General features: G+C 36.1%; 1 protein-coding gene across 1 annotated transcript in view; it reads left to right on the forward strand.

Moving 5' to 3' along the window:
• Positions 1 to 20059, forward strand: part of CBL (Cbl proto-oncogene) — a 92740-nt gene that overhangs the window by 19061 nt on the left and 53620 nt on the right. The window lies entirely within an intron of this gene.

Consider the following 20059-nt stretch of genomic DNA (forward strand, 5'->3'; position numbering starts at 1 on the left):
CTACTCTTTGATAGTCTGAATGAATGATGTTTAGAAATAGTTGAATTAATCTTCTGTTTTAGGTATATTGTACTAAGAATATAAAGGTAGAATTTGTCATAATTGCAATTTTTTTCTCTTTTTGGCTAGGCAGTGGGGTTAAGTGACTTGACCAGGGTCACACAGCTAGTAATTATCAAGTGTCTGACTTCCGGATATGAACTCAGGTCCTCCTCACTCCAGGGCCGGTGCTCTATCTGCTGTGCCCATAATTGCATTTTTATAGTGGTTTGGATTGCTTATGTCAGGTCTTGAGAACCACCTCTTAGCTTTCACAGTCTTCTAGTTTTATCATCTTGGACTGGGGCCAAGAAAGTGACCAGATGGTTATGGAGTTGGGGAGCAGTTTGGAGTCTGTGGCTGTGTCATCTGTTACGGACTTAAAAAGACATTAAACTTTGAGGTTTGGGAGAAAGATGGGATTGGGAATGAAGTGGCAGGTGAAAGTGAGGTATTAGAAAAGAGTAGCTGAGAGGCTAGTGGACCCCCTAACAACAGTTTCTGAGTTGAGCTGCTCCTGGTATTTGGTTTGGCCTCTTAGCAATTCATAAATGTTTAGGCCCTTTTAGGGTTTGTCATGTGTTGGGGAACCAGAGCCTCATATGTGTGCTATATGAGTTAAGTGGCATGTAAGTATGCTATATAAGTATGTGGTGATAAGATACACTGCTTTGTGAAGTGCACCTAAAATATGATTGAATTACATGAATTCATAGGAAAAATGAACAGGGTAAGGATAGGGCTGGACAGTAAGATGTTATTTTTCAAGCAAAAAAATAAAGCATTGTTTTCTGTATTGATGAGGCTTTTTTGAATTAGGATAGAGGCAAATTCAGTTCCTATCATAGATTTTTATTGCCCTGTGCATGGAAGTACATCATATATTGAAATGTTAATGTTTGTTGGTGATTAAGTTCACAATAAAAAAGAAAATTAAAACATGGTCCCTCTCTATAAGGAACCCATAATCTTATTGGAAGAGAATAAAACAAATATACAACCATTTATGTAACACACTATATGGTTAAGTGCCAAAATGAGTGGTTTGAATAAGAAGTACCGTACTTAGTTCTGGGAAGGTACTTCTGAGGCTTCAGAAAAGGATTGGAATGATCTGGTCAGGCTTTATGTTTGACTCTAACAACATGCAGTTAGGTGGACCCAGTGGATAGAGTGCTGGAGATAAAGTCTGGAATCTTGCCTCAGACACTTAATAGCTATGTGACCCTGGACAAGTCACTTAACCTCTCTGTACCTGTTTTTCCACCTGTAAAATAGGGATGGTAATGTTTCCTGTCTCATTGGTTTATTGTGAGGATCAAATGAGGTAAAGAGTAATATGATTTGCAAACCTTAGCTATTATTATGAGTTATTATAATGTATGTTGAAGTACTTTGTAATTCTAAAGTGCTTTAATATGTTATACATATGCAAATTGTTATTGGAGAAACCTTTGGTATTGTCAGTAATCAATAACAGTCAATAAACATTAAGTACCTACTTAATTTACTAAGAGTTAGGGAGACAAAGAAAGTCATAAAATAATCCCTGCTCTCCAGGAGCTCACAACTGAGTGGGGGAAGACAATGCAAAAAAAAAAAAAAGAAGCTGAAAAGAGAGAAGGATAGGGGGTGGGGGGGGAGAGGGTAAAAGAGCATGATGAAATCCTGTGCAGCTAGGATGGGAGGAAATGATTTGAGAGGTGTGAGTTGTAGAGTTGATTTCATCTTGCAGAATAATGAGGCTCTGGAGATTTATAGGGTGAGAAATGCTAAGGTGAATTTTCCCTGTGCCCTCCTTAAATTGTAGGAGACTGGGGAGGAGCTTTCTAATGTCCAGCTTCCTCCCTAGAAGTATAAGGAGTGCTATTGTTGGAAAAACTGGGCTTCAGGTACTTTCGATGCTATTTACCAACTAAGGTAACCTTGGAATTAATTTTAACCTTCTTGTACCTCAATTTCCTTATCTCTAGTAGGAATAATCTTTATACTAGCTACCTCCAAGGGTTGTTTTGAGGAAGGTGCTTTGTAAAATCATAAAGCTCTAGCTGAGTTGTTGTCTGCCTCCTACTTTGTAACTTCCATAATCTGTTACCCTCCTGATTTTCTTCCTTTTTAACTGTTGCACTTCTGATTTTCTTGGATCTTCTTTTGAAATCCTTAAATATTGGTGTTCTTCAGGACTATTTTTCTCAGTTTTCTCTTTGATCCAAATCTCATGGTTACTTTTTTTTTAATGCACCAGGCGCTTTATTTTTTATTTTCTTTAAAAAAATAAGTTTTTATTCATGTTTCCTATTTCTTACATGATCATAGTCATCTTCAGTATTCTTCCTTCTTCCCTACCCCCTCCCAGAGAGCCATCCCAATAACAAATAGTATTTTTTTAAAGAGGGGGGAAAAAAGTCAGCACAAACTGATCGATATATTAAAAAGGTCTAAAAACATGTGCAGGTCAGTCTGGATATTTTATCCATTTTATAGTTATTTGAATGGGGTCTCCCTTTCAATTTTTACTTCTTGGGTCTTGTTATTATTATTATTATTATTATTTTTCTTTTTTTTGGAGGGAGTGAGGCAATTGGGTTTAAGTGACTTGCCCAGAGTCACCCAGCTAGTTAGTGTTATGTGTCTCAGGCTGCATTTGAACGCAGGTCCTCCTGACTCCACTGCCGGTGCTCTATTCCCTGTGCCAACTAGCTGCCCCTGGATCTTATTATTATATAGAAATGCGGTTGATTTTTGAGAGTTTATTTTGTAGTCTCCAAGTTTGCTGTAGCTGTTAATTGTCTCAATTAGTGTTCTTGCTTATTCCCTCGGATTTTACAAGTATACCCTCTTGTCATCAGCAAAAAAGAATAGTTTTATCTCTTTACCTAACTTTAATGCCTTTATTTTCTGTGTCTTAGCTTATTGGTGTTCTTAGCATTTCCAGAACTACATAAAATAATAGTGGACACAATGGGCATCCTTGCTTCACTCTAATATTTATTGGGAAAGATTCTAGTGTATTCCCATTGTATTTGGTACTTACTTTGGTTTTAGATACTTTTCGAGATATTACAAATGATCCCTCTATGCCTATACTTCATAAACAGAGTTTTTAGCATAAGAGAATTCTGTACTTTTAAGGTTTTTTCTTCATCTGTTGAGAATGACCATGTGGTTTTAAATCATTTGGTTTTTTATGTGATAAATTGTGTTGATTATTTTCCTAATGCTGAACCATCCTCACATCCCTAATATAAATCCCACTTGATCATAATGAATGATTTCTTGGATAAATCACTGTAGTCTGTTTGACAGGATTTTGTTTAAAATGTTTGAGTCATCATTCATTAATGATATTGGCCTATAATTTTCCTTCTATGTTTTATCTTTTTCTAGTCTAGGTAGTAGAACTATATTTGTCTCATAAAACATTTCTGGGAGAGTGCTTTCTCAATTCTTGAGAATAATTTGTGAAGTACTGGTGCTAATTGTTCTTTAAAAGATTTATAGAATTCTCCTGTGAATCTATCAAGATCAGGAATTTCCCCCCCTTCATTCCTTTGCAGCTATAGATCAATTTCCTTTACTGAGATTGGGTTAAGATCTCAAACTGGCATTCTTTTTTTTTTTCCCCTTCCAATTTTTTTGTTACGCTTTTAAGTTCCAAACTGTCTCTCTTCCTCCTCTCCACCCTACACTAGAGAAAAGGCTACCATTTGACACATTTATAAATATGGGTAAAACCATCTATGCATACTTCTGTTTTTCAGTTCTTTCTTTGGAGGTAAACAGCATCTTCCTTCATAGGTGCTTTATAGTTGATTTGAATATTTATAGTGCTCAGAATAATTTGGTTGTTCACAGTTATGCTTTGAACAATATTGCTGTTATTGTAAACAGCTTTCTCTTAGTTCTGCTCACTTTGCTTTTTATTTCATCCAAGTCTTTCCATGTTTTTCTAAAATCAACCAGCTAATCATTTCTTACAGCACTAGTATTCCATCACAATCATATAATACAACTTGTCTAGTCATTCCCCAATTGATGGGCATCCCCTCAATTTCCAGTTCTTTGCCACTTCAACGATAGCTGCTATAAATATTTTGGACCATATATAGATAGGTTCTTTTCCTTTATTCCTTATCACCTTGGAAAACAGATCTAATGATGTTGTTGATGGGTCAAAGAGTATACACAATTTTATAATTTTTTGGGCATAATTCCTGATTGCTGTCCCTGGTCTTCTGATAGTTTGGGTATTTGGTATTTTTGAAGGTATTCCTTTAATTCTCACTTTTGTTAGCATGTAACTGTGTACAGTATTTTTCTGATTCTTTTTGCTGTGATTTCACCCTGCCCATTTGTCTTTTTTTTAATTGATTTGATTTTCTACCCTCTTTTAAAAATCAGATTAGCTAAAAATTTGTCAATTTTATTAGTCTTTTTTAAAGAAGTGGCTTTTAGTTTTTATGTGTTGTTTCTATGAGTTTTTTTATTTTCAATTTACCAGTCTTTCCTCTATTTTTAAATGCCTCCTCTTTTGTGCTTATTTTAGGTTTGCTTGTTTGTTGTCTTTCTGTTTAAAAAAAATGCATATTCACTTCATTAATCCTCTTTTTCTATTTTGTTAATGTATGGTTGACTCATCTACTCACTTCTGTGGGGCTTCAACTCTCACCTTATGAAGATGACACCCAAATATTTTATATTCAGTCTCAACCTAACCTGATCTCTGGACATGTATTTCCAAATGCCTCCTGTGTACTTCCACTTGGATGTCATGTTAACAGTTTGAACTTCTGTAGTCCTGTGTAACTCTTTTGTACCTTTGTATTCTGTATTTTTATTTATAGTCATATGTGTAGGTTGTACCTGTCTCATGCCATAAGATAGCCTATTTCATATGTTCTCTACCCACAGACCCATCTATGTAGTTGGCACTCGAGTTTTGGAATCAATAAACATGGGAATTAAGTTGTATTTGAGAGAGAAGATAATTTCAATTCACTTCAGTAAGAAATGGTATTTCATTGAGGATTTTGTTTGGTATTTGTGAATGTCATATCTTCTTTTACCTATAAACCACTTGAAGCCAGGGTTTTCTTTAAACTGTTTTCCCTTGTTCTTGATAGTGTTTATATAATGTAGGTGCTTAATAAAATGAATTCAGTTCTGTCCAGCAAACATTTGTTAAGCTACTACTATATGAAGGAATTATACTAGGTTCTGGGTTATGTAGACAAGATAGTTACTGCCCCCTAGAACTGACGTTCTAGTTGGGGGAAAATAACTCCATACACAGATATAAATACAAATATATATATAAAGTAGCTTGGCATGCATAAAGTCCTCTTGTAGGAGATGGCAACTGAGCTAAGCTTTGAAGGACTATGGTGTTTATTGAATCTGAATTGTGAATTTAGGAAAACTTATTTTCTTTTCAGTCAGATACGCCCACTTTCTGCTTCTTGAGAGCATGTGGTTTACTTACATAGTTTAAAAAAAACCTAAATTTAAATTCTTAGCAAACCAAGCTTTTAAGTTATTTGTTAATGAGAGATAGGAAATGGAACTGAAAGTGATTGACACATTATCTTTGTTGCTTTTGGATGAATGTTTCACATTGATTATTACTTATTAATAAAGGATTTGTAATCCATACTTGAGAGTTTTCTAAAGGTGTAAATATAGTAACTTTTATGTGCAGTCAGCTGCCATGTCTTAACAAAACAAAATAAAACTCCTGCTAAAGCAGTTAAGCTCAAAATGATGTGAAACTGAGTGTGCAATGTGTCATTTTATACCATGTCCTAGGAATGTGAAATTTGAAGCCATGGGGGTAGGGGAAGGAGAGGAGTTTCCTCTTTTTTCCCCTGGGGGAGGTGGGGATGGGTGGGAAGTGGACATAATATAGAGAGAAAGGATGGCGAAGGGAAATTTTTGGTGCAATTGAAATATTCAATGTATATTTTTTAAAAAACAGACACAAGAATGCTTTATGTCTAAGTTTTTAAAAAATTTTTTTGTTTTTTTGGCAAGGCAATTGGGTTTAAGTGACTTGCCCAGGGTCACAGAGTTAGCATCAAGTGTTTAGTATGAGACCGAATTTGAAGTCAGTCCCTCTGGACTCCAGAGCCGGTGCTCTATCTACTACGCACCTAGCTGCCCTCTTTTAAGTCTAAGTTGATTTGTACTTAAATGTATAATGTTGGGGGAATATTCATTTAACCCAATATTTGGTATGCTAAATTTGAAAGTATAACCTATTCAGACAACACATTTCTTAATACAATTATAAAAAGTGGAGCAATAAGCTGCTAAATTTTTAAGAAATCTAGTATTTCTTCATTCTTTATCAGTTTATGAGCAGACAACAATCTGAAACAGAAGCTAGACTCCAACAATGTAGTAAATCAGAAGTTTTTTTCCCCCTGTTGATGCTTGCTTGTCAAACAGATACAAAGAGTACTCTGAGAAAAAGGGAGCTAAATTTTAAAAATTGAATATTTCTTTTGGATATAACTGTTGCCCCGTGGAACTTTAATTTGTCTTATTTGGGAATGTGTATTTCAGTTTATAACATTTGAAAACTGTTTTGTTTCTTTCTTCTCATTTTTATTCACATTCACATATTTATTAATGGCTTTCCTTCAGAATTAACTTTAAATAATCTTCTAGCCTACTTCACTACATAATTATGTTTTATTTTGTCTTTGTTTTCTGTCCCATATTTTCCAAATTAATGGCAATTCAGTTATGATTTTTAGGTTATAAAAATACTAATACAGCTAAAATGTAGTTTGTTACATGAAATTCATTTTGATAAATAAGTTTTCTTTTAGCCCCTTTTGTAGATGTTGAGTTCAGAGGATCAGGTTTTTCCTACTCTAAAACACTAAGAAACACTTTTGTTTGCCGAGCCTTTAAATAAGTACAGTGATATTGTTGCTGTTCAGTCATTTCAGTCATGTCCTACTCTTTCTTCATGAGCCTGTTTGGGTTTTCTTGATAAAGATATTGGAGTCATTTGCCATTTCTTTCTCCAGCTCAGTTTACAGTTGAGGAGACTGAGTGACTTGCCCAGGGTCACACAGCTAGTAAGTGTTCGAAGCCAAATTGGAACGCAGGTCTTCTTGACTCTAGACTGGGCCGTGAGACTGCACCACTACCTAGCTGCCCAAGCGCAGGAATATGAGGCATATTATTGCCATTGTCCATTCCATTTCCAGTTCTAAGGCCTTTGAGGCTAGAAAATAGGAACATTTCAATAAGTTCTAGGACCTTTAACAACCAGAGGAATCCAAAGGGCAAACAATCACTGATCCTTTTCTTGTGAAAATTGCAGTACCCCCTTGGAGGCAGAAATGCGTCTGCTTCTTGAATTTGAGAATTATACTTGACTTTTTGCGTCAGAGTAGAGTCATTATAATGATCTACTCCAAATCTGTGGTCTTTCCAGTTATCAGTAAATTTTTTTTGTTTTTTAAATATAGAATGTATTACCATATTAATGTTATTTACATTGTAAAACATAGAAATTAGAAAGGTAAAGGTGAAATTAAAAGCATTTAAAATTTCTAAGTGTTTATTAATGGAGCAAAAAAAATTGTTTTTTGCCTTTACTAGACATTGAGTTAGTGCAGTAGAGTACTGGGTCTCTAGTCAAGAAGACTGGAGTTCAAATCTGGCCTCAAGTCACTTTAACTTCTGTCAATCCGTTTCCTAAATTAAAATGGGAATAATAATTAGTACCTACCTTCCAGGGTTGTTGTGAGGATCAAATTGGATAATATTGTAAAGTGCTTAGCATATTGTAGGCACTTAATAAATTATTGTTTCCTTCTATCTTTCTTTAAAAATAGGCCCTAAGTCCAAGCACTATGAGAGTAGTGTTATTAATATGCTTTGTTATTCTTTTTCATTTAGTATTTTATTTTCCCCTAGTTATGTGGAGAAACAATTTTTAACATTCATTTTTAAAACTTTGAGTTCCAAATTCTTTTCCTTCCTCCCTCCCCAGCCCACCCACCTCATTGAGAAGATAAGCAGTTCAATGTAGGTTATACATGTATAGTCATGCAAAACACTTCCATAATAGTCATGTTGTGAAAGAAAACATAGCCTGTTCTTCTCCCCTTTATTTTATTCTCTCTCCCCTTTCACCTGTCCCTCTTTAAAAGTATTTTTCTTCTGACTACCCTCCTCCAATATGCCCTCCCTTCTATCACCCCTCCCTTCTCTTACCCCTCCCTTCTCTTATCCCCTTCTCCCCTACTTTCCTGTAGGTTAAGATAGATTTCTATACCAAATTGGGTGTGTGTGTTATTCCCTCTTTGAGCCAATTCTGATAAGTGTAAGATTTACTCACTTTTCCTCATCTCCCCCATCTTCCCCTCCACTGTAAAAGTTGGGTTTTTTTGCCTCTTTTATGTGAGATAATTTACCCCATTTTATTTCTCCCTTTCTCTTTCTCCCAGTATATTCCTCTCTCACCCTTTAATTTTATTTTATATGTACTATCCCTTAATATTCAACTCATACCTGTGCCCTATATCTACATACATGTTCCATCTAACTGCTCTAGTAATGAGAAAGGTCTTATGAGTTACAAATGTCCCCTGTAGCAGTGTAAACAGTTTAACTTTAATAATTCTTTTATGATTTCTCATTCCTATTTAATTTTTTATGCTTTCTGCGTCTTATATTTGAAAGTCAAATTTTCTATTCAGCTCTGGTCTTTTCTCAAGAATGCTTGAAATTCCTCTATCTCATTGAATTCTCATTTTTTCCCCTCATGGATCATACTCAGTTTTGCTGGGTAGGTGAGTCTTGGTTGTAATCTTAGCTTCTTTGCCCTCTGGAATATCATATTCTAAGCCCTCCAATTCTTTAATGCAGAAGCTGCTAAATCTTCTGTTATCCTGATTGTGGCTCCATGATACTTGAATTGTTTCTTTCTGGCTGCTTGCAATATTTTCTCCTTGACCTGGGAGCTCAAGAATTTGGCTGTAATATTCCTGGCAGTTTTCGTTTTGGGATCTCTTTTAGGAGGTGATTGGTGGATTCTTTTAATTTCTATTTTACCCTCTTGTTGTAGAATATCAGGGCAGTTTTCCTTGATAATTTCTTGAAAGATGATGTTTAGGCTCTTTTTTTCACCATCGCTTTCGGGTAATCCAGTAATTTTTAAATTATCTCTCCTGGATCTGTTTTCCAGGTCAGTTGTTTTTCCAGTGAGATATTTCACATTGTCTTCTATTTTTTATTCTTTTGGTTTTGTTTTATTGTTTCTTGGTTTCTCATAAAGTCATTAGCTTCCATTTGCCCCATTCTAATTTTTAAGAAATTGTTTTCTTCATTGAGCTTTTGGACCTCCTTTTCCATATGGCCAGTTCTGCTTTTTAAGGTATTCTTCTCCTCATTGGCTTTTTGGACCTCTTTTACCATTTGGACTAGTCTGTTTTTTAAGGTGTTATTTTCTAAAGCATTTTTTTGAGTCTGCTTTTACCAAGCTGTTGACTCATTTTTCGTGATTTTCTTGCATCACTCTTATTTCTCTTACCAGATTTTCCTCTACTTGTCTCTTTTTTTTCTATACATATACATTCCTATTAAACATTTTCACATTAGTGATGTTGTAAGAATTAAAACCAGTAGGAGGAACCACCAGAAAGAGGAAACAAAACTCAACAGAAGAAAAAAAATAGCAAATAGTATGCTTCGATCTGCATTCAGTCTCCATAGTTCTGTCTTTGGATGTGGATAGCATTTTCCATCACAGGGCCTTTGGAGATGTCTTGGATCCTTGCATTGCTCAGAGATGAGTCTCAAAGTTAGTCATCACACATTACAAAGTTCTCTTAGTTCTGCTCACTTCACAGCATCAGACCATACAAGTCTTTCCTGGTTTTTCTAAAGTCAACTTGTTCATCATTTTTTATAGCACAATAGTATTCCATTACATTCGTATACCACAATTTGTTTAGCCATTCCACAGCTGATGGGCATCCCCGCAATTTCCAATTGTTTGCCACCACAAAAAGAGCTGCTACAAATATTTTTGTACGTGTGTGTCCTTTTTCCATTTGTATGATCTCTTTGGCATATTTTTGTGTTTTGTTTTGTTTTTTTTCAGCCAAAGACAAGGTTTATTAGAACATCCATCATACTGGGCACTCTTAAGGAGTCTGAACATTAGTAAACTATTGGCTAGATTATAAGAATCTGAGTAGTGGTTAGATTATAAGAATCTAAGCCCCTAGAGTTAAAAAGGTATTTGGAGGGGCTTGTGAGAGAGCTTAGGTGAGGCCCTGCCTTTACTCTGCCATCTTGCAGGGGTGGGGGGGCCTGCCCCCGCCATGCTTTGTTAGTTCCAAAAAATCATTATATATTTCCAGGAGGCTAGGGCAGACATAATTTTAATAGCTTATTACTAGTTAATTAAATAATTCAGTACATGTAGTACTACATAGGTAAATTTCTTTCTTTTTTCTTTGTACAACTGTCAAATGATAGGTCATAATAATTAGTGAACATTATAGCTTTTCATTAGAAATTCTTGAGATAAGAAGACCATTAGGAGACCAGCTGAGAAGTGATGACGTCTTTACTAGATGGTAGCTTTGTAACTGGAAAGAAGGGAACAGATATGAGAGATGTTTTGGTACTAGAAATGGCAAGACTTGGCAAATGCTTACCCATGAGAGGAAGAGTGAAAGTGAGGAGTTGAGGATAACACTATACCTTTGATAGAAGTAGGGAAGAATGGTTAGTTTTGAGGGAAATATAATGTAAAGGCAGTTCATCCATGCCTGCTATGTGACAATTCTCCCCAAACTGAAGAAGTGCTGATAGGTTTCTTATTTGTCAGTTACTGTCCTGGAACTTGGAGCCCACCTTCTGAGGTGCACCTGTTTACAGCCACAAAGTTTTGAGGGGTTGAGGAGAAAGGGTAGCTGTGCTGGTAGGTGTGGTGGGGATTTTTCAGTAGCACCTGTACAGCTGTACATACCATTCAATTTTAACTGCTTCAGGGGACCAACATAACCTAAGGGGGAGAGAAGTTGAGAGCTTGCATAGCGCTCTTGCCAGCGCGCGCGCTCTCGCCAGCGCGCGCGCTCTCTCTCTCTCTCCCTCTCTCTCTCCCTCCCTCTCTCTCCCCCTCCCCCTCCCCCTCTCTCTAAAGGTGAAGGTATGGTTGTGTTGGAGATAATTTTAACAAGCACTTTCATTGGGAAGATAGGTGGTAAAGTGGATGATGCTAGACCTATAGTCAGAAAGACCTGAGTTCACTCCTTCCTCAGACATTTCTAGCTCTGTGACCCTGGGGCAAGTCATTTAATCCTGTCTGTTTCAGTTTCCTTATCTATAAAATGGGGATAATAATAGCACCTGCTTCCCAGAGTTGTGGATCAGAGAAATATTTGGAAAGTGCTTTGCTCATAGCTTTTAGAAATTATGTTGGTTCACTAATAATATAAAGGAACCATGTTATTTTAGTTCTCATTTCAGGTTACAGTCTCCTTGAGGGCAGAGATTGAGTTTTGCTTATATTTATTTTTTTCCCTGTCCACCCTCCCCAACAAGCATAGTGCCCTTGTGATGAATGTTTGATTTGATTTAAGGAAAACTTTTATTGACTTAACTTTCTAATTACAAAAGATTGAAGATCATAAAAATGTCCCTTCCAAAATCACCCCTTTCTTTTCTCTAGTTCTTTCCCATTTGTTTCCTCTACCTTATCCTATTGTGCTGTTTGTAAGTGCCAGGACTTCTAATTAAAGACTGAGAATCTTGTTTCCAAGGGCAAGGAGAATTATGCAGTGCCTTGCATAGAGTGTAATGGCTCTCTTTTTGCCATGGCCAAGTAAATTGCTCTCTGTGTTCAACATAAGAGACTGGCCTCCCTCCTAGAAGAGAAGGTAAATGAATGAAGTGTTCTTTTTAAATGTGGTAGTGAGGAGAGAAGTTATAAACAACTGTGAAAAAGGCTCTGGAGAGGCATGAAGGAATCCTGACCTGCGAAGAAGTTTTGGAGAGGGGAAGATTTTGATACTGAGGAGAAAAGGAAAAGAAGAGACATGAACACCTTGAGCTAAGTGACAAATAAAACGGTTTTCCTGTAGACTCTGTGAGGAGAAAGCAGCTGCTTCTGTTCTAAGGAATGATGATGTGGATTTACTGATGTCATTATGAGAGAGATTATTCAGTTTGGGTCTGAGGAAGACTAGATTATCATGGTGGTCAGAAGACTTCCTGCTGAGGAGTAATAGAGAGGTTCTCTTTCTTGTCTGGGTTTGTGTCTGAGAGCAGTGGAGAAACTCCCAGGACTTAACAGCTAAACTCATTTCTGGAGGTTTCCATGAAGGCTGTAGGGTACTCCCAGAAGGACCCTTCAGCCTTCATGGAAGCCTCCAGAAATGAGCCATGAAACATGGCAAGAAACATGTAAATTTTTTTTATCATTGCTACTGATTTATTTTTTTAGCTTTAATGACATGTTTTGTTTTGCTTTGTTTTGTTTTTTGGGCTTGGCAATAGGGTTAAGTGACTTGCCTAGGGTCACATAGCTAGTAAGTGTTATGTGTCTGAGGCTGGATTTGAACTCAGGTCCTCCCAAATCCAGGGAGGGTGCTCTATCCACTTTGCCACCTAGCTGCCCCATATTTTGTTTTAATATTACAGACATTTACAGATCACTCCCCCCTCCCCACACTCTGTGAGAAGTCTCTTGTAACAAAATAAAACAGTTTAAGCAAAACTTAACTACTCAGTGCATTCATTTGAAAAAATATGCAATGCTCCAGATGTCTAGCACCCTCTAACTACTTAAAATTTGGAAAAAAAATAATACACATCTATTTTTTCTCCCTTTCACTTTGTCCCATTGAAAAGGAGGAAAGAAAAACAAATTTTCTTGTAACAATACACAGTCAAGCAAAACATTTCCTCATTGACTATATACAAATGTGTATATGTGTAGATACATCTCATTTTGTACACTAAATTGATAACTTCTGTAAGACATTGGATAGTATATTTTATCATCAGTCCTTAGGAATCTTAATATGGTCATTGTATTGATCATAGTTCTTACAGCTTTCAAAGTGGTTTGTCTTTTTTTGTTTATTTACAAATATAAACATGTCTTTTCCCTTTAAAAATTATAATTTATTTCTAACATGCATTTAAAAAAATTTTGAGATCAAATTCATTTCCTTCTGCACCTCCACCACCCATTGAGGTTGTTGTACCATATTGAAAGTTGTCTATAGTGTTGTTATTGTATAAATTGTTTTCCTGGTTCTCCTCATTTCATTCTTCATCAGATTATCAGAGTTTTCAAAATTGTTTTTGTAATATAAATTATTATTTTGGGTGTGGTTATTTCACTTTTCATATGTCTTTTTGTATTTTTTTTGAAATCATTTATTTTCTTCATTTCTTTATTTTTTAAAATTATTTTGAATTATCAATAATCATTTCCATAAGCTTTTTGAGTTTTAAATTTTTCTCCACCTTCCTCCTTCCCTCCCTGCCTCCCCAAGACAGTGATCAATCTGATATAGGCTATACATATACATTCCTATTAAACATATTTTCACATTATATCTTCTTCATTTCTTAAAGCACAGTGGGTATTTTATCATATACCACATACCACACTTTCCAATTGATGGATATACTCATGGGTTCTATTTTTTTTTAAATCTCTTTTGGTACAGCAGTGATATGGTTGATCAGAGGTCACTGCCTAGTAATTTTTTATGTATAATTCTAAATTGCTTTCCAGAATGGTTATATCCATTCACATGTCCACTAGATACAGTGTGTTTGTGCCCGTTTCCTTTCATCCCTTCCAACATTTGTCGTTTTCCTTTTTTGTCATTTTTGCCAATCTGTTGGGTGTGAGGTAGAATCTCAGAATTACTTTAATTATGCATTTATCTAATTATTAGTGTTTTTTAAAAGCATTTCCCTCCCATATGGCTTTAGATAACCTCATTTTCTTCTCTTGAGAACTGCCTGTTTGAAGGCAAGGGCTTCAAATGAGAGAGGAAGATTTGGGAAATGAACAGCTGGTTAGGAAGATAGTGTCTGAAAATAGAATTTAGATTTCTGGTCCACAACTCAAATGTAGGAATGATGAATTCTTGACCAAGGAGAACAGTACCCACTAAAAATATATTTGCTTGGAGCCTTGTATATTTAATCAGAATGGATTTAGCCACTGAAAAAGGAAGGGGAAAGAAAACTGCCTAAATGTACCACATTTTTACCTTAAATAGTAATTATAATGTAGGGAGAAAATAGCAATATAGTTCAGAAATTCACAGAAACAATACAAAAAAGAATGAGCAATAATATCCGGGGCTTCAGATTCAACAAAGATGACCTGTTTGTGGGTACCAGAGGTGTGAGAGACCTTATTCAAGGAGGCAACTTGGGCCTGACAAGTATTACTGAGACTTGGTGGGATGGCATCCATAATTGGAATTAGTTCTAGTAGGGTACACCTTACTGAAAAAAGAATAAACTAGATAAAAGAGAGTGATGGTGTAAAGTAACACTGAATGTTAAGGAGATAGACTCATGTGAGGATATTTAGTAACTAAAGCTGGGGGGCAAGGAGGGAAGCATAATGTTGATTTAAATGAAGATCAGTGGAGTCAGAAACAAAAATAAAAATTAACAGATTACCTAGCCAGAAGAAAGAACTAGAGAAAAAAAATTTGGGAAACATCATATGGAAGGATGATATCGTGATGAGATTAGATTCATTCATTCTGTTTGACCCCTGTGAGTCAAAGTAGGAACATTAGGTGGAAATTGCAGAGATGGATTTGGGTGTAATATAAGGAAAAATTCCTAACAACTAAAGTTATCCCAAAGTTGAATAGGCCATCTTGGGAGATGATGAGTTTCCTTTAATAGAATTGACGATTTGTTGGAATTATTGAGCAGTTCTTTATCTGTTAAGGGATGAATAGGTGGTCTTGGAATACTTTTGTACTCGGATTCAGCTTTAAATAATGCAGTTGGAAGTGCTACAATAATAGTGGGTTTTGTTTTTAGGAAACAAGTTATCTAGAAGTTTATACCAAATTTTTCTTAATCTGAAATTTAAATTCCCACTTGCATCAAGTAAACAGCTTTCTTCCTTGCATGTTACTCTTGGGTTCAAATGACCATTTTCTTTTCAAAAATAAAAATCTGTCAGTAGATTGTTTTTATATTACCTAATTTTCCCCATTACTTACCCCTTACTACTCCCAGAATGCCATCCCTTATAACAAAGAATTTTTTTTGGAAAAGAAAAAAATTCAGCAAAACTGATCAGTGCATTGCAAAACCTGACATATGTAATGTCCCACACCTGTGGATTCTTTACCTCTGTAAAAGAAAGGGAGAGGAGGCAGAGAGATTGTCTTCTTATATCTCTTCTTTGGGGCCGTTTGTTACTTATAATTTTGCAGCATTCATTTTTTTCTTTTCTTTTCTTTGTGGTGGTGGTTCTTTCCATTTACACTTTTGTAGTTATTGTATTATTGTTTTTCTAACCTGCCTTTTTGTTTATCTTTCTCCTCCCCTCCCCCTTTTTAAATAAAAGGATATCAATGATTTTTTTTTCTTGAACAGTGTGAGTTTAGGTGGTTTTAATGGAATTGGCATTATGCCATGAGACACAATCTCAATACTTGTCTTTATTAATTTTTTTTAAGGCAGTTGGGGTTAAGTGACTTGCCCAGGGTCACACAGCTAGTAAGTGTTTGAGGCTGGATTTGAACTTAGGTCTTCTTGACTCCAGTCTAAGCAGTCCAGCCATTGCGCCAGCTGTCTTGGCTCCCTAGGTGGGTCCCTGTTTGGGAATACTTTATTTAAAAGTGACAGTTTAGGTAAGTGGGACAATGGATTTGGAATCAAAGAACCTGGGTTTGTATCCTGCCCCTGCTACTTAATGCCAAGATGATTATACAACACTCCTACTCATGTACTATTTGCTGTATTCCTACCAGTTAGTCAACCTACTGATCCCCATGTATGATGTCCTGTCTCCTGCCTTGGTGCTTTTGCTCAGGGTTTCTTCTGTGCCTGGAATGCTCTACCTCCTCACCTGTGCCTTGTGGACCACCTAACTTCTTTCAGCTCAGCTCAAGTGCCATTTCCTACAAGAGAACCAACTCTAAATATTCACATGGACTATTTGTGCCTGACCTGTGGTAGAGCCTTTTGAGCTTGTGTTGGTCTGATCAGCTACCATCAGATACATTGTAACTTGACTTTAACATGATGATATCATTTTTGGTCCTCTTTGAGAGTGATGGACAACAGTCATCAGCACCGTAAGAGGCCTTTATTAAATTCTCCTAGTGGTTAGAGCTTTCTTCAGTTACTTTGTATTTATTTTTCATATTTACTTAATGATGGATGTATCTTGTCTCAGTATACATAAGTTCCTTGTGGGCAAGGAACATTTTATTGTTTTTGTCTTTGTATTCCTGGAGCCTAGTATTGTGTCTGGCAGGTAGGGCAATAGATTTAGAACTGGAAGGGGCATTAGAGGATAGTAGACAATACATTCCTGTTGATTTAAACTGAATTATGTAAGATTATAGAAGCCACTTGTACCCTGTTGGCTTTTTTCCTCAACTGAAAAATCAAGGTGCTAGACTAGAGATCCCTTCCAGATGTACATTCTGTGATCTTTTGATTCTCTTTTTGGGCCTGAGCAGGTACTCTACAGTGTCTAAGGGAATCTGTGGGAAGAGGAGAAAAAGAGGTTCTGATTTGTTCAGCTTATGCTTTAATGTACTCATAGCCCACCTTGATATAGCCCTAGATGATTTTGGGCCCTGGGCTGTTGTTAAGTGACTACTGACCAGGCGGGGAGATAGAGCCAGCTGTGGAATAATAGGAAGTCATGCATTCAGCTCAAAATAGAACTCATTCTTTTTTGTTTCAGTGTCATTGAGTAAAACAGTATGAATTTGTGTTTAGGACTATCTGGTTTAAATATATTCAGTGGAATGGTTTTGCAAGTTTCCGTGCAAAACTTTTTATTGTTTTCATTGAGCATTTCAAATACACACCACAGTTTGAAATTAATCAGTATATTAGGTTTTGTTTCTTCCTACTCAGACTCTATCTGAAATATTTGGACCAAAAATCATCTGAAAAATAAGCTCTGTCTGTTCCAATTTTGGATGGTAGTCAAAAGGCAGTAGCATTAATGAAGTACTTATAGTTGACTGTGGATCAGTAATTCCACTGTTTGGCCTCAGATGGTATTGATGAGGTACTGTTGTCTTCACTCTAAAACTTTTTTTTTGTCTAGGTTTCAAAGCTTAAAATTTTGTATTCTGTCTCTGTGACAGGATCTTTATAGTTTAAAAAGATTTTTTTTATTGATATTTTTATTTTTACCTTGCTTAGATTTTCCCCTGTATTCTCTGTCTCTCTTCAAGAGAGATATTGCTTATAACAAAGAACATTTTTTAAAGAGGAAGAAGAGAAAAAAGGTTCAGCAAAACTGATCAGCAAATTGAAAACTGACATTTTATGCAGTGATTCATACCTGTGGACCACAGCCTTTGCAAATGAGTGGGGTGGGGGGGAGGTGTCTTCTCATATGTGTTCTTTGGGACCAAACTTACTCTTTCTGATTTTTGCAACTTTCAGTTCCCGTTGTTTTGTGTGTGGTTTTTGTGTGTGTGTGTGTGTGTGTGTGTGTGTGTGTGTGTGTGTGTGTGTGTGTGTGTGTGTGTGAGAAAAGTCCTTTAAACTTGAGAAATACAGGTAAATTAAGGACCAGGATCATCTGCTTATGCTTTGGCATGGTGCTACAGGGGCCACTGTCAAAAATGATATAAGGGGAAGTAGTGGGGAAAATTTTTTTTAATTTTAATTTTATTTTTATTAATTAGTTTACTTTTAGTTTTCAACATTTACTTCCGCAAGATTTTGAGTTCCAGATTTTCTTCCCATATTGTACCTCCCCCACCCTGATGGCATGCATTCCAAATACTCTTTTCCCTAATCTGCCTTCCCTTCTATCTCTCCCCTCCTTCTCTTATGCCCTGAAAAAAAATGTTTTTAAATAAACCTCTCAGAAGATAAAATGGATAGTTTTGCTTACATAAAGTTAGAAAGACTTTACAGAAAAAGATATAATAAAACTAAGATTAAAAGGGAAACAATTAACTGGGAAGAGTCTTTATAGCAAGTTTCCCTGATAAAGGTCTCATTTTTAAGACATGTAAAGAACTAACTCAAATTCTAAAGAATAAGAGAGCCATTTCCCAATAGATAAATAAATGGTCTAAGAGTAGAAACAGTATAAAGAGTATAAAGCAGTTCTCAAAAGAAGAAACTCAGGCTTAGTTATAGCCATGTGAAAAAAATGCTCCAAATTCCTAGTAATTAGAGGAATGCGAATCAAAGTAATTCTGAGGTTCTATCTCACACCCATCAACTTGGCAAAGATAACAGAAAAGGAAAATGACAAATGTTGGAGGGTCTGGGGAAAAACAGGCACATTAATGCACTATTGGTGCACCTGTGAGTGGATACAACCATTCTGGAAAACAGTTTGGAATTATCCACAAAAAGTTAGTAAACAATGCATACATACCTTTTTGACCCAGCTAAATCACCACAGGTCTTGTACCCAGCAGTGAGCAAAGAAATAGGAATGGGCACTATATGTACAAAAATATCTATAGCTGCTCTTTTTTCATGGCAGCAAAAAATTGGAAACTAAGGAGATGCCCATCAACTGGGGAATAGATGAACAAATTGTATTATCTGAATGTGATAGAACATTAGTGATATAAGACATGAGGAAATAGAAAACATTTCAGAGAGACAAGAAAAGACTTATGTGAACCAATGCAGAGTAAAGTTAACAGAACCAGAAGAACAATTTATGGTATAAGATATATAAAGACAAACAATTTTGAAGACTTAAAGACAAACAACTTTGTAAGTTGTAAGAACTACGATCAATACAGTGACTATCCCCAATTCCAAATAAGGAGCCATGTTATCCATCTTCTGACACAGAAATGATGGATTCAGGATGCAGAATGAGACATGATTTTTGAGCATGGCCAGTAAGGGAATTTATTTTGCTTTACTGTGTATATTTGTTAAGAGGAGTTTTTCCCCCCCCCAGTGGGGTGGGGAGTGCAGGAGGAAGAAAGTGGGGAAGGAGAAAAAATAGATTTTAATTTAAAAAAAGTACTTTAATAAAAGGGTTGCCATTGGGTTTCTCTGTCCCTTCTGCTCCAGTACTGATTAGTGGAGAAAAATCTTGAAACTGAGCTAGTTTTGATTTCTATAAAGTTGTTATGTAACTTCAGATCTTTCTTTCGTTATTCGCACAATCATTGTGGTAGTGTTGCTGTTGTTGTTGAGTTGAGTCTTATCTGACTCTTCATGACCCATTATGGGATTATCTTGGCAAAGGTACTGGCACTTACAACAGATGACCTAGCCTTATAGGACATCCAACATGAACGCCCCCAGCCCCCCTTCATCCATTCCTCAAAATTTCTTAGCATAATCATCCACATTATGCCACAAGTATCTTTTTTTTCACCAAGGCTAATCCCCCTTCTATGTACCCTTAGTTCCACTTTAGTCTCTGCTCATCTGCCCATAATCAAATCAATACTACCATTGCTACTGGAGACCATGTGTCATTCTACTCCCCTGTGGCTCTACTTATTTTTACTATAACTTTCAAATCAAAATGGCCTTCTTAGCCTCCTTCTCTCCCATATATAGGTTAGCTTCCCCATTAGTTTTTACTACTACTTTATATTGCTATTACATTATTACCCCCCCATTTTGCAGAAAAGACTCAGAGAACTTTTAAACGACTAGCTCCTGAACATGAGGTAGCAAGTAGAAGACCTGACATCTGAACATAGACTGGGATTTACATCAGTGGTCAAGTGAAAAAAGGCTGTTTGTCCTCTTTTTAATTCTTTTCTCCAGAGCTTTTATTTAAATTTTTATTTCTTAA

Source organism: Phascolarctos cinereus, unplaced genomic scaffold, assembly GCF_003287225.1.
Source record: "Phascolarctos cinereus isolate Bilbo 61053 unplaced genomic scaffold, phaCin_HiC Scaffold_726;HRSCAF=1367, whole genome shotgun sequence".
Taxonomy (NCBI): Eukaryota; Metazoa; Chordata; class Mammalia; order Diprotodontia; family Phascolarctidae; genus Phascolarctos; species Phascolarctos cinereus.